Source organism: Eleginops maclovinus, chromosome 23 (assembly GCF_036324505.1).
Source record: "Eleginops maclovinus isolate JMC-PN-2008 ecotype Puerto Natales chromosome 23, JC_Emac_rtc_rv5, whole genome shotgun sequence".
NCBI lineage: Eukaryota > Metazoa > Chordata > Actinopteri > Perciformes > Eleginopidae > Eleginops > Eleginops maclovinus.
In genome coordinates this window covers 6,490,007-6,516,692 of record NC_086371.1, presented here as the reverse complement: position 1 = coordinate 6,516,692, position 26,686 = coordinate 6,490,007, and the positions used below count along the sequence as shown (strand labels likewise).

The 26,686-nt window shown below is 40.3% G+C and overlaps 1 protein-coding gene across 3 annotated transcripts in view; it reads right to left on the bottom strand.

Moving 5' to 3' along the window:
- lingo2 (leucine rich repeat and Ig domain containing 2) overlaps window positions 1-26,162 on the bottom strand; it is a 380,843-nt gene extending 354,681 nt beyond the window's left edge. Inside the window, exons 1-3 of one of the 3 annotated variants that reach the window (XM_063875970.1) lie at window positions 26,078-26,162; window positions 25,892-25,932; window positions 25,673-25,779 (exon numbers count right to left, since the gene is read on the bottom strand). The gene's annotated coding sequence lies outside the window, so the exon portion shown is untranslated. Of the gene's footprint in view, window positions 1-25,672; window positions 25,786-25,891 lie in introns of all 3 variants that reach the window. The other 2 variants (XM_063875967.1, XM_063875968.1) reach the window with 2 other exon arrangements.
- Between the last annotated feature and the right edge of the window lie 524 nt (window positions 26,163-26,686).

Here is a 26,686-nt window from a genome sequence, read left to right as displayed (position 1 = left end):
TTGCTGATCGACATTCTTTGTTTTAAGAAGGTCAATTTTGTGTATTGAACGGTAGCCGAATGATTTGGCTGTTAATGCCTTGCTGCTTGGTCGCTGTTGTGTTTATTGTATGGGTTGGTTCAAGTGGATTACAATTTTCACCTCATTCAACTGAAATGTTAGAAACAAAAATAATTGTAACGCCACTACATCTCAAAGATCAACTCCAAGCATTGAAAACGTTTGGCTTTTTTAACTATCCACCTCTGTCAAAGTACAAACTGATATGCAAAGGGCAGTTTGTTCTTTTGTATCCCCACATGCAATCTAGCTAGCCTGTTTAAAAAGCCACAGCCAGCTATTAAGCGAGCTAGCTTGATTGGAGAGTTCTTGTGACTGACTGGCTGATGCTTTTTCCTGCTGTTTCCTAGCCAGTTGAGTTAATAAAATGTATCCTAAGACCATACTGGACTTTGTTTGCTAATTCTTAAAGAATATTTATTTTTTAAGAATGAATGTTTAACAAAGTTACCTCCTTTTTACATCCTGAGTCTCCTAGCCCAAAGAATGACTTGAAGTATAAGTTCATGCATACCTGTGACCATAAAAAAAACTCTGATCCCAGATATGAATACAAGTCCCCATATCGTTTTTTTAACTTATAAACCTCATTGATTTTGCAGTTGGTGTTCATGTCTATTTCAGGACATTTGTCATTTCCTTGTTTTTACATTGCTTCCAAACTTTATCACAAAGATGAAGGTGTTACAGGAAAGCAGCTGAAGAACTGCAAGTTCGGGAGGAAGGGGATCAAATCCAGCAAACTTGCCTCCCACCATCCCGTTAGCTGTTGTTCAAGTTAGTACAACCTTCATGGTATATTTCCTTTTCTATCTGTGTGCTTCTTCTGTTTGCAGAGTGAACTTGGGCTGGCCTTTGGCCTGTGGCGATTGTAAAAAGAAACTTTACTCATGAAGATATTTGCATACAGACATGATATTGTTAGTTGCCCTGACGCAGCAGACTTAGGCCTCATGATGCCGCTTTAACACAGAGTGAATCGCAAAAAAATAGTTTAATGCCAAGAAGGATTTTAAATATCCCAAAGCAACAGAAAATAATCTTTATGCCAAAATAATTTCGCAGAATTCAAATTGCTATTTTAAGCATGTATCTACCGCCAGCGTCAATGAAGACGTTTGTTACAGGACCTGCATTCCTGAGGCATCTTTTACACAGTCATAGAGGCAAAACCTCAAAAGCTTAAGAAGTCAGAGACGTTAAATTGGGGTTGATAACCTTTCACATGCAATCGGTTAGAAGCAAGGCCATTTCCCCTTTCCTAAATAAAAAGCAGTATAAGGAAAGTAGTTTTATATATGTAAACTTGTAATATAGTTCAGTTATGTGAAACAGGCAAAACCTTTTGTATTACCTGCAAGTCAAACTGTGTCACTACCCTTTTGACTTCATTGGATCAGTGGTCGACTCTTTTACTGTCACTTATTTCCAGCAGCATCATAAATAACAAGAAGCAAAGGCAACTTAATAGATATTAGAGTCCGCTTTGGTTCATTTATCATGAACAGCCCTGCTAATGTGCAGGAGGGAGATACACAAATCAGTTGTGTAAGCTTCACTGTGTCATCACATTTATAAATGCATTTTCAACCTATGTCTTTATCTGACCCTTGATCCTAACCTTCACAGCTGAGTGCAGTAAACCCAATCAAGAAGTGCCTTTAATATAAAAGAAGATGAGCACTAGCCTTAGCGGTTCCTTCCTATGCCTCGGAAATGTTTTTTTAATGTCTTTTAATTGCAATTCAATACTTCAGAATACTTCCTGCTGCATGTAACATAAATTGGAAGACATTCGAGTGTCCACCCTTGAATATATTAGTTTGAGTTCAAGGTCAATAACTGCAAGGCTGTGATCTGCTCAAGATATTGGATCCTTCCCCACTGCAAGCGAGGCATTTTGCTGCTGACCATGTGCTTTGACCTCGTTATGGGGAGGGCAAGCGGGTGACTAATTCTTCCATGAGCGATGAGGGAATTAAAGAAAACAGGGACTAATTGGCAATTGCAAGATCTGGACTGAAGGCCATAGGCTGCAGCATCACCAGAACTACCTGGCACACCCTGTTTGAGGAGTAGCAGCTTATAAAACCCACATAATCCTTAAAACTGCCTCTTGGAACATTTACACACACAGAGTTATATGCAATTGTTTTTATTCTTATCATGTTTGTCTGCTTTATACCTTTTTAATCCCAATAAAACTAATTAATGTCTTATGCTCCTGTTTTATTTGCCTTTTATGTTTGTACTTTGTTCTCGGTTTAAGTAAAACAATAAATGAAGATCACAGAATATCCTGATTGTTAAATGACTTTGATACATTAATAACTATAATTGGATTCAATAACAGAATGTCAATCATTTTGTTAAACTTCTTTTTTAATATTAATATAACCACCTATTTGTTTTTACTTCTCCACTGTGCCCGTTTTGGTTTGTGAACTTATCCATTCTCCACCTGCTTCAGCCATCTGTCCCTCATGTAATAAACTTCCGTGTGACTTGTTCAAAGCCATAGAATTTAATCCTCACCTCACAATCTTTTACGCCGGGGGGGTTCACAGGTCTTCCCTGCTGAGGCGAGGACACTAGTTGGTGATGGACACAGGATCTAACACAATCAGGCTGTGGTCATGATACCCTCAGGGACCGGCTTTATTCACTTGTTTTCCTCTGTTTGGACTCTCGGATATATGTGCATAGCTGTGCCCTGGGGGGAGGCATTCAGAGAGGCCCTCTTGATATTCCACTCGTAAAGAGCCAAGAGGTGGAGTGAAGAGGAGGATTGGTGAGAGGGACAGGGTAGTTATTTCATAATATTGGCCACGGGTGGTAAAGCTCTGATCTCTGCAAGGTCAGAGGCAGGTGTTTCTGATGAGGGGGGTCGATTCCCTCGTAGAAGTCTACATTTTCATTTAGAGCTCCTCTATTAAATAGACTGACCACAGCATGCAGCCTAAAGCGTCTGAAATAGCCTCTCTGACTTCCTCTGGAGATGATCATTCATGCAGGTGGAGAGATGTGGCTGTGTGTTTCTTTGTGTCTACACTGATGCGTGTGTGTTCATACTACACGTTCCTTATGTGTGTCTTTGAGTTCTCTTTAAAAGATGTAAGCCATTACAATTGGTGGGGAACATGACACATCACAAATGGAAGGTCACCGTGAGCTAAGAAGACATCCACTTTGAGAACATTGAAATGTCATTCCACTTGGGTAGGAAGGACTGTGCTCAACAAAACCAAATGCTGCCGCTATTAAATTTTTTTTCTCTTGTGCATGATTCTGGCTTCAAAAAAGGCACTGCAGAGATAAGAAATGTTTAAAACCAGACTTAGAAGCATCCATGCTGCCTGTGTCTTTTGAGCCCAGCATCTCCCGCTGATCTGATGGGATTACACCTTAGGAATGGAAAAATTCCTCACTCCTTGACTTGCATCTTTCATCACATAGTATGCTCTCTGGAGGGGGGCAGGGAGAGAGAAAGGCAGGCAGAGGAAGGAAAAGGGTGAGAGATAGGAGAATTATAGACTGAGGAGTACGTAGCGGGAGGGAGAGACAAAGTGGAGATGGAAAATGACAATATAATGTGATTTGATTTGTGGGGGAAGAATGGATTCTTGGTGCCCATTTTCCGAGAGAGGAGAGGGGAACCAGGAGAGGGAGGGCGAGGAAGACAGAGGTAGGTGGAGGAGGTGGGCGGAGTGTGAACAATAGGGCCGTGGAGTTCATTTAGCACTGGGGCTGTGAGATGGCTTGACAGCTGCTGGTAGAAGCATTAGGCTGCTCACTTAAGTCCAATTGTGTCTCTCTTTTTGTGCCTGTGTTCCTCTCCTTCTCTCTCTCCAATTCTAATAGCCTTCTTTTTCAGACCTGTGGTGTCCATCACTGGTATATGGGCATGGCATTAGATTATAGTGGCCGAGTTTAACTCATAATAATGACCACAACAGCGTTACAATTCATTAATGGACACAGTATAGCTGCAGGCGATGGGACATTGTAGAGGAAATACATTTGAAAAGTCAGTTTCCTGAAAGATTGAAGCGTGGAAGAGTTTGGTGCCAAAGCAAGAGGGTTACCATATCTGTCATTTGAGAAGCATGACACCTGCTCTCTTTTTGCACTACTTTATTTATCTTTTGCACCATGCATGTTGAGTTGTTGGAGGAGCACGCGACATAAGATTTTCATTGCCAACATATACGCTGTATCTGCTGTGCATATGACCAATAAAACCTTGAAACCTTGAAACCTTGAAACCTTGAAAATGATTGACAGCAAAAATTAGAATACATTTAGATGACTTTGATATACACCACCCTGAAAACAAGACAGCTGCCCTCGCAAAGTCATTTTCAAGAAGTCGGTCATTTGGTTGACAATTTATTCGCTGTGTTAGGATGGATTGTTATATATAGTTAGTAATCACAATGTAATGGTAAATGTACTCTTCAAAGTAACATATTCAACTAACGATCATAGAAAATCTCCCTTTGAGTTTATACATGCACACAAGTTAATGTTCCTCATACTGCAAATATGAGAAACATGGCATAAAAACTGTGCTCTACAGTAAAGTAAATTCATTTTCAGTTTTTTTTAGTTAAAGCTAGGAAGCAGTCATAATCACTTCTGTCAAGGGCCTGAACCCTCTCAGAGAGGAGCAAAACAACATTACCTGTCAACAAATCTGTCACTCAGTTTCTACTTCTGTCTCTCCTTTTATCACTTGAAAGAGCATCAGTGGTGTTAAAAGCAAAGCAATATTTCCCCAAAAACTGAAAGCATTGGTATCCAAATAACCATAAACAAGGCAAATTGAATGTGTTTGTTCAATAACTGTCAGTCTCTCTCTTGTGTTAGTCTTTTAAACACTGGTTTTCAAGGTTCTCCAACATCCATAAAATACAAAGTTCTGCAGGAATGAAACTGGCTTTCTTGTTTATCAAACCCAAATTCTCTCCACATATTCTCATCACTTCTCCATGCCTTATACTATAACAAAACAATGTTGTGTTATTATAGAAAGCCCGAGGCTAAAAGGTCATGCGTGTGTGCATACTTGTTTGCATGTCTCTCATTGCATGCAACACACGAGTCTGTGCTGTGTTACATGCCAGAATGTGTGCAATTAGGTCGTGAGAGTATAAAAGTTCTGTTCAGTCAGTGTTGTTCTACTTTGGTGTAAAAACAGGGTTGTGTCTGGCAGAAGGAGAGGCTATTATGGCTCCTTTATGGATTATGAGGCAGGAGTATGACCCTTATCTCAAGGTGAACGTCAGGAGCTGCCCTCGTCGCAGTCCATCACAACACTGTTCCCTATTACATTACGGGTGATGGCCGTGGCAGCACCTTATTGCAAACAATATCCATTGTTACAAGTCATTTCTTCCAGTAATGATCCTTACAGATCTTATTACTCTAAAACAAGTGAAAAATTCTCCAGGTAATGTGAAGTGATTTTATTTTCCTTTCACTGCAGACAGTGCCGGGTAATAAGGCAGATCTCTCAGAGTAGTCATGCAGAACTAATCTCAAACAAAAGCACTTTCATGTAAATGTGGAGTAGGGTTGTTACCATAAACCCATTTTGTGGTATACCGTAGTATACAAATTGTTTTTAATACTGTGTACATTGGTTTATATCAATAGGCAGGACCAGCACCCACAATAAATGTGAATGGTTAATAATCACAGGACGGTTCATTTTACATGCTACAGTGATGCTTACATGTATATTATATACCGTATTTTCCGGACTACAAGGCGCACCTGAATATTAGCCGCACAAGCTAAAATTAAGGGGAAATCCTGTTTTGTTCATACATTAGCCGCACCGGACTAAAAGCCGCAGGTGTTTTAATGTGTAATTACCATATGTAAGAGAATATGCACATATCTTTCTTAGTGTGAATTTGCGGAAGTTTGTTATTTTTTCCGCGTAGTCGGGAGGGAGTTGCTGACACACAGTCGTCCGCGCCCTGATGGACAGTCCTTTTCGTTTCATAAATCTGTGACACCAGGATGGTCCACCTCTGAAATTTTCTATCTTCATTTCGGTGGCGACTGTTTTGGCTTTCAGTCGGATCTGCACAGTTGAAACACCTCGCCCGTTTGCTCTCTGTGTGTTCACCCAGTCTTCAATAAAGTCTTCAAGTTTGGGCGATCTGCTTTTATTACCTCTGAAAGCTTTTTTCGTCTTTTTGGACTGAGCCAGTTCTTCACGCTGGCGTCTCCAACGTCTCACCATTGATTCGTTTATACCAAGGGTAAGTGCAGCAGCTCTATTTCCCTGGTTGAGAGCCAAATCGACTGCCTTTAATTTAAAAGCTGCATCATATGCATTTCTTTTGTTTGCCATAATGAGGGTTTGTGGATGAAAGCTTCCTTTGCTCCTGTAATACTCGTCTTGCTCCTGCTAATCTAGTCTCTTTTTCGCGCTAATTCGTACGGCACTACTTTGCCTGGCGGACGGACATGTGACCAACATACCACTCTTTTCCCCCGTGACTGTGTGTCTGATCACATGCCCTTCCGCCAGACAAAGTAGTGCCGTACAACAGCGGAACAAACCAAAACAAAACCTCTTACGATATCACAAAAATCATGAAAAATCCATAGAAAAGCCGCACCGGACTATAAGACGCAGGGTTCAAAGCTTGTGCAAAAAGCAGCGGCTTATAGTCCGGAAATTACGGTAGCTGTATACTTTAGTAACATAAACAGTTAAATGCACTTAATCAGATTTATTACTCAGTTGATTTTCTTTGACTGATTATTTCATTATTTATTTTATTATGTTACGGTTTTGCATTGTACTGTGGAAATCCTATACATTACAGCCCTAATGTGCAAATGATCAGGTTTTTGTCTGAAAAATAATGCATGCACGCACAACAGCAGGCAGTGTTGCAAGTTGTACGAAAAAAATGTCCTGTGTTATTAGGCAACACCTGTGCTTACTGTGGTAACAGCAATTGGGGCTTAATACCATGGCTTTGACAAGCTTTGAGCAACTACTTTGCCAGAAAATACAACAGAAGGAAAGCTAGTGTATCCGTTTAGCACAACCAGTAGGTTTTTTACTGAAGAGAACTCCACTAAAAGTTGTGGTTTCGAAGCAGTTTTCAGTTGTAATCGAAAGATATTCAAGTCAGTGTTGCACACATCTTAGCGATAATTGAATTTAGGAATTGTAGAAGTGCCCAAAAAGGCAGATTAGGTGGATAGTATATTTTGAAAGCTCCTGTCCTACATGGTGTATGTAAACAACATATTATTGCCAGAGTACAATGCAAGAACAAAAGACTACTGTGGATCAGGATACAGGATACAGTTCGATTGTTTCACTTCACAGGAAAAGAAAAAGTCATAAGCTTTTCTGGGGAAACGTAAACCACAGCGAGGCTTACTTCAGACAGGAACATAAAGTACTAACAGTAAAAGACAAGACCTCTTTTTGTTGAGATGACAGGTGATATGCTCTTTGGGTACAGTTTCACTTGGCATCTACATGTGTCAGGTCTGGAACCATACAAATCTGTCACTTGGGTGAGGTGACCCATGTTTCACTGTGATCTGTATTATCTGTGGTCTCAAAACACTATTTCGAAGAAACCGCCAACAAAATGTCACCTTTAGAGGAGTTCTCTCCCTACATAGGTATTAATTTAGCTTTATTTATGACATGGAAATTACAAACTTGGTCAGAATTAGCTCTTGCAAAAGTTTTTTCCAAACTTTGATCGTAGCGCCAAATGAGTCTCTACCAGCTTCATATGGACATACCTACATATTCATTAAAGACAGTCCCAGGAAATCAGTGCAACCATATGCCAGGGATATTATGCTAATTAAGAAGATTTTAAAATGGGGAAAATACATTCGAAAAAAGGTTTAAATAGCACTGCACAAAGGAGAAAAGGGAATACACTAGGAACATCTGCTGGACACCAGGGGTGGTACAGGAAAGCATGAGAAACCCCCCATTAACAGACGACAAGACTGAGACATGTTGCTAAAAACAATAGATGGACAAAAATATTGCCTGCTTCAGCTTCTCGGCTCTAGAACAGAAAATAGTTTTGTCAGTAACATATTATTAAATAGCTTTTCTTCTATAACGGCAGACCATTTGGGGCACTGAGGGTTAGGGTTGCACATTTGGCACAAATTGATGAAACGTGCAAGCCAGCAGATTAATATGTGACAACAACATTACTTTTTCTGCAGTATAAATCTACATTTCCACAGTTTAGACATTTGCCCAATTCCTTTAAAGATGTAACTATGTACCTAGATATTTCAGGGTTTTCTCTAAACTGGGTGAGTGTGGGCGCTGTGTCCTCTTACTTTCGACATGCGCCCTCATAGGAAAACGCAGATTTTCCCCGTAGAATAAAGCATACGGGCCTCATGTTCTTGTGAGAATTGATATCTTATATACATCAATGGCACAGTATATCCTTCATACTATATTTTCTAGAAAACCACTGCATTATGCTGGCTAAGATACCAAACAGCTTAGTATCTGTTTAGATTTAAGATTCCTATTTTCCGTTTCAATACTAGACAGAACATATAGGTAATCAGCTCACTTGGACTTGATCCCATCACTGAAGCAAACTTGAAATTCAACTCCATGTCAGGCAATTGTTCACAAGATTGTAGCGAACAAGCAAAGGCCCAGCTCAGCACTTCAGGGACCTGATGAGGTTGTGGGGCTTTCAAATCGACGATGCTCAATTAAAACGTCCCATGTGGATTATGTGTCTTGCCGTCACCATGATGGAATGGCAGTACTCTTTAACCCCACAAGCAAGGCTTTTCCACATCCATCCTGGAAAAGCCATGGTGTCTGCAGTTTTTGATTGTTGGGCAGCCTGACGTAATGCTTTACCGAGTTGTGATAGGATTGCTGATGCATCTGCCCCGTAAAATCTTATAATGCCGACTCTGGATCTGAAACCCGAGTATCAACTGGTGTTCATCCAGTGAAACGATAATATAATGGGAATAGGGCGATGATATTACACTTTTGGCCAATTCACTTATTGTATTATGATATAATTTTCTATTCTTTTGACCTCTTTGCCAACTATATTTTTCAGAATAACACTGTGACAAAACAGCGGGATTGAGGGTATTATTAGACCATTGTCAATGGAACAAATGAGCAATCAGAATTCTCAACCTATCTTTCAATCAAAAGTCTCCACAGCTCAATTTGAATCATCAGCCAGACAGCCTTTCATTTAACATGATTATGATTGTGGGGGCATGTAAAATGTGCCTCAGCTTGCAGAAAGGATTTCTTTACAGTATGGAAAGATGTATAAATAAAAGTCACTGTCTTGCAAAAAGAAGGATAATAACCCCTATATTCTGGGGAAGTAAATAAATACAAATTGTGTTTGAGTTCAGGTACAGGGCACCTTTTTTTCGACTGCTGTGTGGTTCTAAATTCTAGCAGCTGGCATGATCTGCTCTGAGGCTTAGCCCCATTCAACCAGTTTCAGAGCTCAGTGCAGCAGTGTTAAAAGAGAGTGGGCAAGACCTTTCTGACCATAGCTGACTGTGATGCTGCTGTCTGTCCAGAAAGATAAAGACATCTTTGATCGCATGAAATAATTGTAAAGAAATGTTTGTGTCATTTGGAGGAATCCTGCCTAAATAACAATAACACGGTCTGAAAAAGCTATTAAAATGTTTGCAGAAGATATGGGATACTTAATCATAAAACCAATGAAAATGAACATGACAGATTGCTGATAAATAACCCACAAGTGGATAAATTCTAAAGAGACAACAGATTGTAATGAATGTCTCAAACCAACATAAAAAGACATAAAACACTCAAACACACATTCATTTTTTAGTCATTAAAGCAGAATGGCGTATTCAGTAGCTGCTTATGGTGACAGCAGGGACCCCGTTGTGCATTTGAGCAATGCACCATGAGATACACATATGAAAGTATTCATGAAATAAGTCAAGAAACAAAATGTCCATGTGTTCCTTCTACCACTTTATTGTGAATGCAACACCATGAAAAGTCGTGTTGGATCTCCACTTCAAAGCAAGTGAAAAGAGAAAGAGGTATTGTTTAGTTTTTACTCACTGGGGAAATTAAACAGTGGGTTCATACCAGGTTTTTCTGGGCTCAAGGGCTTGCTACTTGGGATTGGCAAAAAAACGTATGCCAATACCCCCAATACAATTCATACACACGAGTACCCATTATTGCCCAGCATAATTAACGTGGTTTCATTTTTCATATCAAGAAATAAAATCAAGACCACTGTGTGCCTATAGAATAAAGACAATTCAACATTCGGGACTGATCTGTGAATACTAAGCGACAAACATTTCAACACATACTGCTTAAACAAATTACGTTTTTAACTCCTTTTCAATTAAGTCAGTCAGTGTGCTTACTCTGGTGGTGGCTGCAGGACAGAAGGAAGTGGTTGAGGAAGGGAAGCAGCGTCTTGAATGCAGATTGAAATTCCCAACAGAGGCTGCCCTGTGCCTTTGCAACCAACAACTCTTAACCTGAATTGTCTTTCAGTACAGTTTTAGAGGACATTAGTCCTGCAACGACAACTCCCATGATAAAGCCTTAAGACAGCCTGGACTGTACACAACGCCCAGAGCTAAAAATGATAGATTGGTCTGTGCATTCACACTGTCTCTCTCTAGTATTATATGTTTATTAGTCCATCTCAAAGCCAGCCTTATAAAACAGGCCAAGGCCCTCCCCGCCATACAAACTGTTTTTCACATCACACCACAGCACCACTTTTATAGTGTTGACCTGCCCTCCGAAGAAATGGTCAAAAAAATTCAAATGTGCTTGCTTTTCAGCCGTCAGACGGCAAAAAGAATAGCTGAGCCCCCAGTTGCTTGAAATATGAGGTCAAAGTCGCAACGTACTGAAAGTCTTCAACTCCCATTTATCACTTTTTAAAAAGAATAGATTGCAGCGGCTTCTGCAAGACTAATGTAAGGCAGATGCATTGTGGGAAGACCTTTACCTTTGCTATCATTACAGTATTAATGCAGTATAGATGTTGGGAGGGGACTTATTCCTGCAGAAGGCATGCAATATAGATGAAGAAGTTGCGACCTCTACCATGGTTACCACTATATGCAATATGGATGCAGTATAGTGGATTTTTATCATGGTTATCTGCCACTGAAGAGGTAATTAAGCACACATAGTGTATGTTTGGGCTTTAATTCTTTTTGGTTATGGGCTTTGGGAATTGCTTAGGCCCTTTCTGCTGTGAGCCTCGACAGCTCCAGTGAAATCTTCGACATGATCAATCATCATGATTGCAAAACTATAAAAAAAAGAAGGCCAGAGTTAAAAGTATCCCCTTAAAAATGGACTAAAGAAATAATCTTTGACCTGGGTTTAATGCCCAGTAAAGAGCCTTAGAGAATTCTCATTCTCTAAATCTCTGGAAGCAAAAATGATTTATCTGCTCTACATAATCTTGATCACCCACATCATTAGTTATAATAAAATGCTAATAATGTATCATATGTCTTCAAGGGAAACTCATTTGTCAAACATTCATTTGAATACGACAAGAATCTCTGCATACATTCCTCCAACCTTTAACCGTGACCGATTACTCTCAACACAATATATCCGATGTAAAGGATAAAGACACGCTTTATTCACAGGTTTCTGAAATGACACCTTTGTTCTTCTTAAACACAATGATATTATTGATGGTGGTTTGAACACCTGGCAGAGATTAAACCGTATGAACATGTAATATCCTGATGATAGTGACCAAATGATCATGTATCAGGTCGCAGTATTGTTGGATGTGCTGCAATTATCTGAAAGCCAAACAGAGTTACATGATTATCAATCTGGTATACAAGTCTACCAGGCAGAATATCTAGACCACCTTAAAATGCTTATTATGTTCATAGTTAACTTTTTTATATTACTGCTAACATAATTTTCACCTCTACGCAAACAGAAAGCCCTGTGACTCTCCTTGATACCTGGATTTTGTCTTGTTTTGTTTTGTGGGGCTGCCTTTTTGCTGTCATCACCATATATCAGGTTCATTACAACGGTTTCTGGAGCACAAAATTGTTTATATATCCAACTTCTATACTTTGCTGTTAAAGCACACCATATTAATGCCCTTAACTTTCAAAAGTGTTCAACATTTTAGGTGAACACCTTTTTGTAATGCAATAGTGTATTGGAGCAATATCAGTAATATTATGTCAAAACCAAGACAAGACTTGGCAGCCTTAGAAAATGGGGCATTAGCTGCTGCTATCTTTTCATAGAAAGCTTGTTAGCCTGCTCATTTATTCAATATTTTAAGGCACCAACTTCTTAAATGTTTAAAACATTGTGCGAAGCAGGTTAACACTCTGACAAAATGACAATTGTGATGGAAACTTCTGGAGCAATGGAGACGAAACTTTATGAGAGACACAGGGAGAGCTGGGACTTTGATGGCAAACACTGAAGGTTTATTATGGAGCTAACAGCCGGAGAATTGACAAGACATTTGCTGCAGGCACGAGTTGACAGAGCGGTTGCCCGACCAATTCTGAAGAACTCTACTGCAGTCCGAGGTTTTAACTAGTTCTAAGTGTAAAATCAACGTTCCTCATCAGTGATACCAGACAAATATGGACCCTGAATCTAACTAAAGCTGTCGTCCATAGAAAAGAATGTGCGCCAGGGAACCTAAGTTCCTGATAAGAGGGGCTTCTAGACGTCTCTGAACAATAACTATCTCATGGTAGCTTGTGCTCGGTCATAGACTGGCATCAACAATGCGCCCAAACTGCCCCTCCTTAACGGAGACTACAGCAATCCCAAGGCCGAAAGACCTATGCCATGGGAAAGCAGAAAGAGGAAGGAGAAAATGATGAGCTGTGTCAAAGTTTAACTACCTAAACCAAACATTCCCTAACAACAATGATAAGCTACACTAGTTTCTGCCAGTAGGGGCTCACAAGCTCTCATCACGTTCATAAAAGCCAGCAAGATAAGCACAGATCGACTTGCCCCGTATGAGCAAAACAGACCACAGTGATGCCATTTAAATAGATTGATTTCATCCCAAATTGTAAATGCTGATGTGACAGGGCCTTTATACATCCTCTCTTTTCTATTATTTTGGCACTACATTCTGAAGTGCTGCTTACAATAATTGAACACATTTATTTTCTGCAATCAGCACAGTGGCTTAGGATGTGGAAGAAAGTTGCAGAAGCATAAACTACAGACATGAGAGAACAGATTACAGCTTCTAAAACATCCTCTGAGACCCTAGAATACTTTGTAAGAGATAATGTGGTGCTGCATACAGTGAAATCCCCAGGTTATGAACAAGCGCCACCTGCACTCACGCATGTGGTTTACCAGCGCTAAAAAAAGAAGGAGAAATCCCAGGTGCAGCAGGTTCAGTATGCGCTATAAATTCCACCGTTACCCACTGGCTTCCCATCTTAAACCACTCGAAAAATGAATAGCCACGATAGGACATATATTGCTGCTCCTGCTATTTTCAGTTTGGCTGGATGTACATCTACGTTATCTATTACCTCCTATAAATTCCAATTATCTCCCTCGTCAGATAAGATCACAAACGCATACGCCCACATGTCAGCATAGCAACACACACAGAGCAGGATGCAACACAATTTTGGTGATAGCAAAAAACTAATCCTGTCCTTGAATCTAATCTCTACTACCTCCACTGTAGACAAATTCAACATGAGTGTAATTAAAGCTGATTTAGCATGATTTACACGCCATGGGCCAGATAAAATAAACATGATTAGGTTAGACAAATACTGAGGTCAATATATTTTTGAAGGCTTGAAAATGAATAATACATTTGCTATGATAAACACTAGCACCATGGGCTCCAAGCATGGAATGCTAAACAGTCGTGTTGCTGTGCCAGGATGTGGGGCCCCCTGCTGTTATCGAGTCAACCTCTTTGTTAATTGCCGAAAAAATGCCTCTTTAGGCACTTGTTATCCCTAGAAAAAGGGGCATAATGTGCTTTGAATTTGCAATATCAATGATTTTCTCAGAGGCTGTGACACTTTATTTGCATCTAATTTAGGACCATTTTGAACTGCAATACACAATTACAGTCATACAGTTATTTCAAAAGCAAATATCTGCCTAGTGTTTGTTGTGAATAAAAGCAGACTTTCTAAAAGACTGTGCCTTTGCATCTGCACCTTTAAACAAGTAAGGATGAAACAGGCGTTGGAAGCTGCAAACTCCAAAACTTTGGGTAATGATGCAAAAATGTGTTCTGCATTTCTGCCATCTACAAGATCTGGGACACGCTGTGTTTACAGTGATTTCCACCTGAGAAGGACTGAACCTGAGAGAGAAAGAAAATAATGTCCCGCTCATTGTGAGCTGCTTATCGCAGGCACTCAGCAGTGTCATCCTCTAAAATTAGCTTGTGCTGGCACAAGCACTATCTGCCGAAGATAAAATAAGGGGGGGGGGGATCAGTTATGCTGCATTATTAATCTTGAGATGTGGAGGGAAAGAAAGAGAGAGAAAGAAAGGGAAGGTTGGAGAGGATTGAATTGAGAGAGGGTGACGTGCTGTGAGGAAAGGACAAGATAACTTCTCTTTGAACTCCTTTTACAAGCTGTAGCTCGTCGGGAAAAAAGGAAAAACATTTAACTAAATGAGGCTGCCATTCTCACCTGGCAAAGCTGCAGATCGAGGCGGACGTTGATTTTGCCACTAGCTTGAGGTAAAGGAAAGTCAAGGAGTTGACTGTCCCCTGGAGGCTTGTGGGAAATCATTCCAGCTGGGGACACACAGACTGCATGTGTACTGGTGCTCTCTCTCAGACACAATCACACCCACCGGCAGACACGCTTTTTTTTTTTCTGCCCAAAGAGAGATTTTGGATGGCCTCATTGCACCCAATCCCACCTCTCTCTCAGGTCGCTGCCACATTGCAGCTTTATATCTATTCTTGAGGTCAAAACTCAAATCAATTCATCACAGTATAAATGCCTCAATTCAATATAGTGTTTATTTTATGATAAGCCGCAGCCATGATAAGATGATGTGCGGTTTCATTATACCTTGACTAATTGCTTGGGGTCTACGGATCAACTTTTTTCCTCTATATCTCTCCTTTTCTAACAGAGCACCTGTTATATAAAGGCATTTATCTCATTTGATATTTTGGTCATTCAGAAAATAGCTACTTATCCAGACCAGCTATACAGTAAGTGGCATCAAATGAGGCTGACCCAACAGATACCTAGAAGCACATAACCACCACCCACAGCCAATTAATGATGCGCATGCATTTGTATTCCTAGTGAAAAGCATTTTCTGTGTGGTAAAGGCAAAATCAATCATGTGGGCTCGGTGCAGAAGATGTGCAAAATGGTGCGGATTTATCTATGCCGTTTTGAAACACTTGCAGTATCACCGTAAAAGGCAATGGCGTGATGCTCATGAGCCAAAATGACATTTTGCACAGTGAGCAGGGTATGGAAATGTCATCAGAGAAAACAAGGGAGTCCATCAGTACCACATCCACAATTTATGAATTCATGCATCCAGGCAGGTCAGAAAAAAATGCCCGCGTGGCACTTCATCCGCCAGTGATGAAAACCCAACCGCGATCCAGCAGGGTGGTTTAGGACAGGAGAGGGTAGTCAAGATAAAGCTACTATAAAAAATAAATGACTATTTGCAACAAACACAGTGGCTCCTGAATCATTCATGGGTCATGTAATGGAAAAGGAATAAATGACAGAGGAAACCCTTTACTGAAACAAACCTTCCCGGAACAACAGGATTAAAGGGAACGAAATGTCACTGAATCCCAGCTAGGCCTCTCCCCAACACACTTTATTTCCACAGTACGATGTACAGCATATTAGCAGGCTGGATTAATGGGAGGGAAGTACTGTATTTTTACCCTAACCACTGTAAAATTCAATGTGATACGTTTCCTCTTGATTTTATCCATGTTCTACTATTGTTCCCACCCATGTTCTGAAGATTTTAAAATGTATTTAACTCGATATGAAAAAAGTGATGTAGAAGTAAAGTGGTCATTACATAGATAACTTTCTGCCTCTAACTTTCTTCAAGGCAAGTCGGTGAAATGGTTCAGTGCGTAAACCTCAGCCGAAAAGAAATTGCTTTCTTGGTCAGAAACTGAAAGGACATAATTCAACTGACCAAAAACCTAAATGCGATAGATTAGATCACCATAAAGATCCCAGTCTCAAAGAGAAGAAAACCCTCCTGACAAAACCGAGGACACACAAAAGCCCGAGTTCTGTCTGAATCGCTCTCTCAATTATCAGAGTAGAAATGCTACAGAAGCATTCAAGGTCCTCGTATGATAAAGATGTCACAGTATGAGCAGCTCAAGTCACCGAGAGCAATGAATATGAATGGAATTTTACTTGTGACATTTGAACTGGAACATACAGTAAAAGTAAGGCCATGCAAGAAGACAAACTCAGGTAGCTCAAGTTCAACCTCAGTTATGGTGCGGTTGAGGACAGAGAAGCAACCACTGCTGCATTGGTGGGGGTCTATTTTGTTGTGTGTCTTTCCCATTCCTCTAATCAGACATGTATCACGTGACTTGCATATCTACATATCGTACAGCATCAACAGCAGGTATTGGCTGTCTGAGAATCTCGGGCTAGGTTGGTTTTGTCCTTTCCAAAAGTAAGGAATTTTCAAATCCTATATCTATTGAAATAAGTAGTACAACATTCATAACCACATGAGTAAAAATACAGTGGTATGCAAAAGTTTGGGCACCCCTCTGAGATTTCATGACAATTTGCTTTTCCTTTATAATAGAAGATCACAGCAACAACATTTGTTTTCCTACAAAGATGTAGACGTTTTAGTGTTTTCCAGACCAAAATTCTTAGGGTAGCATTACATAGTTTTATTATAATAAAATAAAATGCAAAAAATGGGATGTGCAAAAGTTTGGGCACCCTTATAAATAGCATTCATTTCAACACCTGTACGGATTTATAGCTGACAGGTTGCTGCACAAAATTGCTTTGATTAGCTCATTAGACCTTCAATTACAAAGACAGGTGGAACCAATCATGAAAAAGGCTATTTAACATAGGTAATAGCTGGCTGTGCCTGGCCTAGGTTCTTTCTTAGGGAGTGGCAAGATGGGGACCTCAAAACAACTCTCCACTGACCTGAAAGCTAAGATAATCCAACATTATAAATTAGGAGAAGGGTACAAAAAATTATCTGACAGGTTTAAACTGTCTGTCTCCACAGTCAGAAACGTAGTTGTGAAATGGAAGGCCACAGGAACAGTCCGTGTGAAGGAAAGATGTGGTAGGCCGACAAAAATAGGGGAAAGGCACAGGCGAAGGATGGTGAAAATGGTCACAGAGAAGCCACAGACCACCTCCAGAGAACTACAACAACATCTGGCTGCTGATGGTGTAGTTGTTCACCGTTCCACAATCCAGCGTACTTTGCACCAGGAAGAGCTCATTGGAAGGGTGATGTGCAAAAAGCCTTTCCTGAGTGTTAATCACAAGAAGAGTCGCATGAGGTATGCAAAAGCACATCTGGACAAGCCAGAAGCATTTTGGAACAAAATACTGTGGTCAGATGAGACCAAGATTGAGTTATTTGGTCATAACATGAACAGGTATGCATGGCGAAAAAAACACACTGCATTCAATGAAAAGAACTTGTTGCCCACTGTAAAATTTGGTGGAGGATCTATCATGTTATGGGGCTGTGTGGCTAGCACAGGTACTGGAAAACTTGTTAAAGTTGAGGGCCACATGAATTCCTTACAGTACCAGGAGATTCTTGACAAGAATGTTCTAGAGTCAGTCACAAAGTTGAAGCTACGCCGGGGTTGGATTTTTCAGCAGGACAATGATCCTAAGCACCGATCAAAATCCACCAAGGAATTCATGCAGAAGCACAGGTACAATGTTCTGGAATGGCCATCCCAGTCCCCAGACCTTAACATCATTGAAAATGTATGGATTTATTTGAAGAAGGCTGTCCATGCACGGAGGCCAAGAAACCTGACTGAACTGGAGACGTTTTGTGTGGAAGAATGGGCCAAAATACCACCTGCCAGGCTTAAGGGACTTGTCTGTGGCTACAGGAGGCGTCTACAGGCCGTTATTGCAGCAAAAGGAGGCAATACTAAATATTAATGGAATTATTTCTTAGGGGTGCCCAAATTTATGCACATGCCTATTTTTGTTTGAATGCACATAAACATGTTTCTGTTTGACCAATAAAAGTTATTTCACTACTGAGATGTTTCTGTTACCATAAGGTATAACATATGTTAAAATGAAGTTGCTGCTTCAAAAGCTCAGCAAGTGACAAACTGATGCAGTGGTTTTCCTAAGGGGTGCCCAAACTTTTGCATACCACTGTAGTTTCTGAAATAATTTAATTGTTATATAGTTTGCATATACCCTGCGAGTCAGTATATCCACAAAACTGATGATTATGTTTTCAAAGCTTCATTGTGTAAGTATTTTGTAAAAGCAAAGCACCAATAGTCATGCCTACAATATTGTCACTATCAGTGAAGGTATTTTTCCAGAAATATTTTTAATTAGATGTTCTCCCTATTGCGCAGCCATATAGTAGATCATTTCATATGAATTGAAGCCCTAAATCAGAATCTAAAAAGCATAAATATAAAATGTGTCTGAAAAATTAAATCGGACAACAAGTAAAGGTCCCACATCACCATGCCAATATGCAAAAAATATTCTTCTAAACAGCAGTGAGTTCATATCAAATGGTTGTTAACTAGCATGTTATTATTATCCCTACATGTTAATATTATAAATGACAGCATGTTAAATAGCAACAGCTGTTTAAAATTCACGCTGATGATGCTGACACTTCAAAGACCCTTCACACCACACACAGGTGTTGCACTTGTGCAGCTTGATTAGACCTCATGCCAGGAGTGTGTGGTCCTGCACTGTATTTGATTGACATCTGCTCCAGTCATCAATGCAGAGCAACCAGCGGAGACTCCAGGGGAAGTGCAATAGTTAGTAGTCAAGAAAGCTGATTCCCCCTGCATTAAGTCTTCATGCTAAGCTAAACATACTGCCTACTGGCTTTATCTTCATACTGCATGAACAGATGAATAAGCAAAAACACTGAACTGCTCCTTTAAACATAGCCTTTTCTCTCTATAGTGGAAGGATCTAAAAACAGCACAAGACTTTTACCGGCACTGAGTGTATACGACAATGACAGAAAGATCAGAGAACCTCTGAGCTTGACTTGAGATATATAATATAAACATGTTGGAAATGGTGAATACAGCATCAAATAGAAAAGGCAGCAGTCACTGTTTCACACACTCTTTCAACATGTGCAGTTTTATCATGTTGGATTTTTGTTTATATTTCATTTCATATACAAAAGGTGGCTTTTTCTTTTTAGCAACAGAGGGAAAAATCAATAGGCAGAATAATGATGCTGTTGTCTGTGCTGCTTCCACGCCTTTACATTCGCTGTCATGAATTTACGACACAGCCTTCAGACCTCAACCTCGGTTTTTATTCATCTGCTCTTATTTATTTGTAACAGCTGCGGTGTGGGAGCGAGAGAACATGTGTGTGCGCGGTGTATACGCGTGTGTGGGTGTATGTGGGGGAAGAAGGCAGGAGATGGCACGAACATGAAGAAGAAACTTTTAGAAAATTAAAGGAGGAGGAAGAAAGAGAGAGGTGGAGTGAGAAAGGAAGCAAAGTTCAGTGGACAGATAAAGCCTCTTACTGAGGTGAGATTTTCTGACAGACCTTTTCAGCACACTGCACAGCTACAAGCAGGAACAAAAAACAGGCATTGGTTCAAAAGGTTGGCTAGTGGTCCTCGTGCTCGCCAGATAGCATAATGATGGGGAAAGAGGAAATGTTCTTACTCTGAGCCAGAGATAAAAGGATTTGTAAGGGTATGTAAGTACAGAAGAGGAGTCGAGAGAGCGATCAATAATTAATTTACTTTCACCAGTCAAGGGCAATTAACACGCTTTTTTGCCCATTACCCGCCTAAAAGGGCCAACACTGTGGTTCTAGCCCCTAATCTCACTGACCATTGTCACAATCGAGGATTACACAGCTAACAAATCGATGCACACACACGCACAGACAGAGAAAACATACACGCTCTACTGAACCCTGGAGACTTGGATTAGCAGCAATTTTGTATAGTTACAAATGTCGAACATGCAGGATTTCACTGCATTAACCTCCGCACCGAAGATCTGGATGGCTGAGCGAGTCACTGTTAGTTTGCACAAACAATATTCGGCTCCTGTTAGCCATCCCATGAAAAATGCAGTTGCAAGAAATGTAATTGTATATCAATATCTGATATCGCCTGGATAATTAGAGCAGAACGCAAAGAGTAACTGTGGTGTGATGGTATTCATCCCCAATAGAAACACAGCCTTTTTTTAGGACTTTATGCATGTATATTTGCAGAGAAGGTTGTCGTCTGAGATACGCTTTTGTAAAATCAAAGAGTGGGGTTTGTTCCTTTCATTGTGAGAAATAATAATGATTCTTTATTTGCTTCATTTTTTTTAAGTGTTGTTGTTTGATTGATACTTCTTTATTTACTCCCTTGATGTGGTTCCTTCTGCTCCCTTCCGATGGAAAACGCTATATATTTTACAGGGTGTGACATGAATTACAATACTCTATATGCCAATTGTGTCCTATGTGCTACAATATCACCCCTCATCAAAAACTCATGCAGCCAGTGAGTGGTTTTCCTAGATAAGAGATCTCCACCACTCCACTGCGTTCATCTGCCTTTCTCGTATGAAATATGTTGCCAGGGAAACACCATTTACGCATGATGTGCTGACCTCAAAGTCAAGATCAAGCTCAGCATAAGAAGCATATATCAGCAGCTCATTTTTGCCCCAAAATCACCTGCTGGAAATGGGTCATAAAACCCAACTTTTTCAGGCAGGCAGGCTCAGAGATGGAGGCGATGATTTGGGAGTAGACCTTAACATAGCACAGATCCTGGAGCTATGACATCAGTGGCTGCTGGACCGACATTAGGGAAAGCTCATTTAACTACTGCCAAGGGATCTTTTCCTGCCTGAAACCGAATATGTGTGCTGAAACTGAAGAAGGGTAGTACTACTATGCAACACACTCACACATGTTGCTGTTTCATGATGGTCTGAGCACAAAGCTACCAGGAGCAGGTAAGAGTTCACCATCTTGCAGCGGTTTCCAACTACTAGTGGCTGTTTTTCAGCAAACATTTTAAATTGGTGATAATACACATTTAACGTCCTAGAATATATGATATATAAAGAAAAAATGCAAAAGCAAGTGCAATTCTTAAACATATAGTTTAGTGAGCATACTTTGTATTATTATATGGTATAAGTAAAAGTACATACTGTGGGAATTTGACACATTATATTGCATTGTGTTAAAGCTGGCATCAACCTGCAACACCCGTGCAATTTTTTATCGATTATTGGAAATGCTGCTTATGTTTCTCATAATCAAAACTAAGCACACAAAAGACAAACTAAACTTAATTGCACTTAATTACAGGTGATTTTTGGTGTGTGGCAGCAGTGTATGCACAGAAGCAGCCGTGGGAAATTACATCAACACAGAAGGGCGGCCTTCGAGGACAAGCACACTGTACCCTCGCTCTATAACTCAGTGAACTGCTTTATAGATAAGCTAACAGTGGTTGTTCACTTCATTGAGCAATACTATTTTCCAAGCACAGATAACATAGCTTACCTTTGTGGTGCCCGGCACAGACACAAGCACAACCAGTTACACAGTCTGTTCCCAGAGCAGGCAGAGATAACAGTGAGATATTGTGTCTTTTTTTAACCTGTTTAACACATTCAATATTCAAGGTCTGTAATTAAGTGTTGATTTTCTGCAAGTACAAAAGGAAACAAACAAACTAGACATTACTACCTCCATGGCAAAAGTAAAAATGAAGTGCGTCATAAGTTAGTCCTTAATAAATAAATAATAATAAATTGGAATCCCAGTGCATTAGACATGGGCAATACAGACAGCAATACCAGAAGGTAAGCCTTGTTTGGAAATAGAAATGCCTTCCGCATACTTGAACATAGGGTTGGGCGATATATCGATATTTAAGATATATCGATATATTTTTAAATAAGATATGGAATTAGACCATATCGCATATATCGATATAGTTCAAAATTGCTCTTTCATGCACAGAGGGGGGAGGGGGAGGGACACTCTGGCACTCTTCAACAAACATGGAGAAGGCAACAACGTCTGCAGAGCGTACGGTGGAGAGCCCCTTGGTTGGTAAAAGAAAAAGCAGTAGCTCAATCATTTGGAGATGGTTCGGATACAAATTGTCAGACGAGCAACAAAACCAAGCTATATGTAGGGAGTGCCATAAGCACATTGCAGCCAGTGGTGGAAGCACTACGAATCTTTTTCATCACTTAAAAACGTGGCACAAAGTGCAATATGAAGAGTGTGTGAAACTGCGCACTGCAGAAGCCACAGGCACAAGCCGTCCCCAACCCGACAAAGCTCCAGCCCCAAAACAAAGCTCACTGCAAGCTTCATTTCCCCGCTGTGTGCCGTATGAGAAGAAAAGCGACAAGTGGCGTGCAATAACAAAGGTGGTGTCCTTTCACATTGCCAAAGACATGGTCCCTGTTGCAACAGTGGAACAGGTCGGGGTCAAAGAGCTAATTAAAAAGCTGGACCCGAGATACGAGCTTCCCAGTCGAAACTATTTTGCACGAGAAGCACTGGCGCAAATGTATAGTGAAGTCAGACAGAACGTTGCAGGCCGGCTCGCTAACGTCACCCATTTTGCGTTGACCAGCGATATGTGGTCAAGCAGGACGTGTGAGCCTTATATGAGCGTGACAGTTCACTTCATGCAAGACTGGGAGATGAAAACAGCTTGTCTCCAAACAAGGCTAATTTTATTTAAGATATTTTATTTATTTAAATGTGCACCTTACGGAGCTTTGTTATACAGTGTTTATGTTTACATTTTATAGTGAGTTTTCAATGAAACTACTCGTATTTGGCTTTGGCTTTGACTGAGCATTTCATTTCACAGCTCTCACTCTGCGGAAAAAATATCGGGATATATATCGTATATCGATATTCAACCTAAATATATCGGGATATGACTTTTGGTCCATATCGCCCAGCCCTACTTGAACATGGATCTGTTTGAAGCAATGATGAGAGCAAATATGAGCTACACGTCTCACTGTTGGCTGCTTTTAGCCCTACAGCCTTTCCATTTGCAATGAGTCAAGAAAAGTTCAATTTATTTGCAAAGATTTCTCCGTCAAACAAGTCTGTCACAAAGTGGTTTACAGAACAGAGCACATCAGTAGAGATTAAAACTGGATAAACACAGGGAAGGACAAGTTAAGTGCACATTTTAGGCTGGGTTCACAGGCTTTTATACGGGAGACAAAAAAGGCAGGATTTTCAAATTATCTGTTTTCATAGCAAAATCAATTCAAAGTGACAGCTAAAAGAGATGTTACAAAACACATGAATTGTGTTTTGATACAATAACTATCAAAAATATGTGGTCTGGCATGTGTAGTTTAGAAATGTAGATGTCCTCAGGAATACCAATCAAGTAAACTGGCATTTGTCCTGTTATTATTCATAGCAGTCCTCCATGCTGCTCGGCCAACCATTCACAAATGTTAGAATAAGACAGTACAAGTAGCTTGATAGGCACACTGAAAGCAGAATTGAAATCTATACTTCTGAGTGTCTTTTAAATTAAGTATGATTCAGAACTTTTCTTATATTACTGGCATATAATTAAGATTTCAAGTAACGTAAAAAGGGCACCAGAAATAATAGCACAAATGCTGTAAACATAATATGAATCCGTGGACTGCAAAATCGCAGAGTGATTATATAATCTATGGAAATGTATGAAACTTATTGAATAATGGTATAAAAAGACATTTTCAAGACATTGACTGATGATGATAAATAACAGTATTCCATGTAGAAAGATACATATGCATTTAACTCTGAAGGCTTGTTACATTGATGTAAAAGCTGTGTCACGTGCAGTGTTAAGTGTGCGTGCTCACATGTTTGTCTCTGTGTGATGTGACACTAATACTACTAAATAAGTGGAATGCTCCCTGTAGATCAGACAGAAAGATGACAAAATCACTGACTCAAGGACACGGTCAGCAGCTGCATGGATAATATACAATCGGCTGAGCCTATTTTAAGATTCCTCAGAGGAAGCAGCTGGTGAGGTATAGCAAAGACAAATATAGTTAAGTGACAGGTCTGCCGCAACGCACAGGGGGAAGCAGCACCTCCTGCAGACACAAAGAACCATCTACAACCTCTTATGCGCCAGCCTAATCCAAAGTGGTGTCATGTCACTGGGTTTCTAACTTCTGCACTTGTGCATAGGAGGTGGTACAGAAGCATCAGTCAAGAGGAGGGTGCACGGCTCGACTCTCCCCGTCCCCTTTGTGCGATGTACAGGGGCTGGTGAGCAGGGGGCTGACAGGTGCCTAAGGCGATAGGGGGCGAATAGTAATGTGGATTTTTTGTGGGTGGGTTTAGGTATATAAATAAATAAGACACACAGCAGCTATTTACAGATATCGTCTCTCTCAAGTGGGTGCAATAGACACACTCAGTGGAATCCCAATATCCTCTACCAAAGGTTGGGGAGAATTGAAGGCTTAAATCGAGTGTATAGTTATACTGCCTCCTTGTGGACAGTTTGTGCAAAAGAAATGCACTATTGTCACCATCACACTAGCATGCACACTGGTTTATGAATTATCATCCATAACAACTACACAGGGTGAGAGATATTTCGATAGATCGATGCACAGAGCACATCTCGAAAAGAAAGGTTTTTTTGCGCAATAAACTGAATGGTCCGCCGAGAATGCTGACCTCAACCATTTGGAATGAATTCAAAATACAGACTGAGCTAAGCCAACATCAGTGCCTGACTTTAGCAATGTCCTTGTGGCAGAGAAGAGAACGCTACATTAATATGTTACACAAGTACCAGTCACAGTATTTGTGTGAAACTAGATAGAAGTAATAGTAGGTCATATCATAGTCATTTTAATTAAAATAAGTATAGGCAATCAACCACATTATCAAGCCATCATTCACATATTAGGATTAGCCCTTATATCCAAACCAACAATATAGGCCTAAGTATGTTTTATAGAAGGCTCCTGCAGCCTGTGCATGCAACTGCTATGCATTAAACTAGATAGGAGGAAAACAACTAAATAGTCAAATACAATCAAAGAGTATCGACACCATGGAGGGTGCAACAAGCATTATTAAGCAACATAGAACCCATTAAATCAGATAACACTTCAGAATGACCACACAGAAATGTTGTAAAAACAAAAAGCAAACGGGCTGCAGCCATGAAGACACAAGCAAGAAATAGTAGCGGCTTTAACACAGTGCTCATCTGGAGACAATCACCACCATTTGTGTGTTATTGCAGCTTACTCACTTGTCTGAAGTGCTTCCTCTTGTCCACCACGAAATCCTCCACTATCTCCTCAGGGTCAACCCTCGTTCATTTCCAATCCATCACCAGTCCACTCAGCCTCTGCGCAGCTAAAACTTTTCAATCATTTAACAGTAGCCTTGAGCTGAATGAGACTGTGTAGTCACAACTGCGACAGTTATAAAACGTTTTTTAAAAAGACTGCGGAAAGGCCTCACACACCTCACTGAAGGTAGAAGTTCCTCAGTAGACGCAGATCACCTCTGGAGGACCAAACATGTACGGTTTAGCATTTAGCATGTTAGACACACCCAGCGTCCACCTGTTCGGTCATCATGGGTGTGTTTGATTTGGGTCACCGTAATGCTCGCCAGTTGAAGCATCAAACCAATATAATAGGTATATTACCTTTGTCGAGGAACAAAACTCTAACCTAAAAACATGAGGACTTTCCTTATCGTCATATTTTTTTCGAATGTTCACAAACTGATTAGCAAGGATGCGACTGCATTCCCCACCCCCTATTGACCTATGACCCGGCCCGCACGTACCCGGGAATTGAAGCTAGCAAGGTCACTTGAGTGTGGAACTCTGCCCTCCTCTGGCTACACACACACCCTGCAGCTTCAGACAAGAGAGACGCTCTGCAGCAGCTGAATTAGTTTACTTTTACTTTCTGACACAGTTGATGGTGACATTTTCAAGTACTTGAGACAAAAAGAAGATCTACTACTCGGCAATAAACCTCGTTCTGATTTGAATAGGCTTTGTTTTTACAGTTATGAGAGCATTTTGTTACTTCCAATGTAGCTGAATGGAAGCAAAGATCTTCTGCAAGTTCCCAAAATCTTAAGGCTTAGCCCAGGTGGAGGATTTTGTAGCATCCAATAATAATCTATAGTTTTAGAATTAGATAGGTTACATTCACCAGACTATACATTCAACCCTTAGGCCCTGTTAAAAATGATGAACACATTGGAGAGGTTATACACTACAGTACTTTATGGTGCAGCATTA